The sequence below is a fragment of the Daktulosphaira vitifoliae genome, unplaced genomic scaffold (genome assembly GCF_025091365.1).
Source record: "Daktulosphaira vitifoliae isolate Bord-2020 unplaced genomic scaffold, ASM2509136v1 Scaffold_2, whole genome shotgun sequence".
NCBI lineage: Eukaryota > Metazoa > Arthropoda > Insecta > Hemiptera > Phylloxeridae > Daktulosphaira > Daktulosphaira vitifoliae.
Window position 1 is genome coordinate 26,788,661 of NW_026099573.1, and position 1,027 is coordinate 26,789,687.

Consider the following 1,027-nt stretch of genomic DNA (forward strand, 5'->3'; position numbering starts at 1 on the left):
AATTAGTCATGAAAATTAAATAATTATCAGTTTTTATAATGTAAATTATTAACTACTTAAATTTGACTTGAGCAGTAACAACTGTTATTGTTAATGTTGTCAATGATCACATGTATCTTATTTCGTGTTATATTAGGTGCTTTCTTTCAAAATATCTCACTACCTCACCAGTATGCGATGCTCAGTAAAATTTTGTCCAAGTACATATTCCTTCAAGGATAAAAGCTTTTTTTCTTATCCTAAAGAAAATGATCGTTTGAAACTATGGATGAATAATTGTCAAACTAATCATTTGGCAGAGACTTTATCCAAAAAAAAATAATCTAGTAGTTTGCGCGGATCATTTTGACGATAAAATGTTTTTGAAAAAGACTACAAAAAATCGGCTGGTCATGATGCAGTACCTACAATATTTAGTGGTCAGTATTTTTTATCTTCGATGCAAAGCTGAGAAGGTATTAATTTTACTATGATGTGTGTTTCTTTAATTTATTTATTTTTTGTGTGTCTGTTACCTTGTTTTTTTCAGCTCTCACCGAACCGATTTCTTTCAATGATACGTCAAAAGATCACAAATCGTATCTAGTCGAAGACATTACCCTCAAAAATTGAAAAATTTTCCTTCATTCCTCATAAGTGGGAGATATTTCCAAAATAATTACAATTTTAAAAATCAGTAATTTTTGACATTTTTTTCTTAACACTACCATAACTTTTTCAAAAATGAAAATTTTATATAGATATTTGATGTCTTTACCTATTATTTGGTATATTTTTTTTATAAATTTAACCCTTTACCAGCCCACAGTGGGGAATTCAAAATGACAACTTTTTCACAAAAAATTAACTTTTTCAACTTAACTTTTAAAAGTGTTCCGAAAATACTGACGCTTTTATATATATATTAAATTAAAGCTAATGTAATATACTTTATTTTGGGGGAAAAAAATTTCGGACTTTATTTTGTCTTCACGGTGAAAATGGCTACAATTTGGCCAAAAATGGCTAACAATAATAATAATAATAA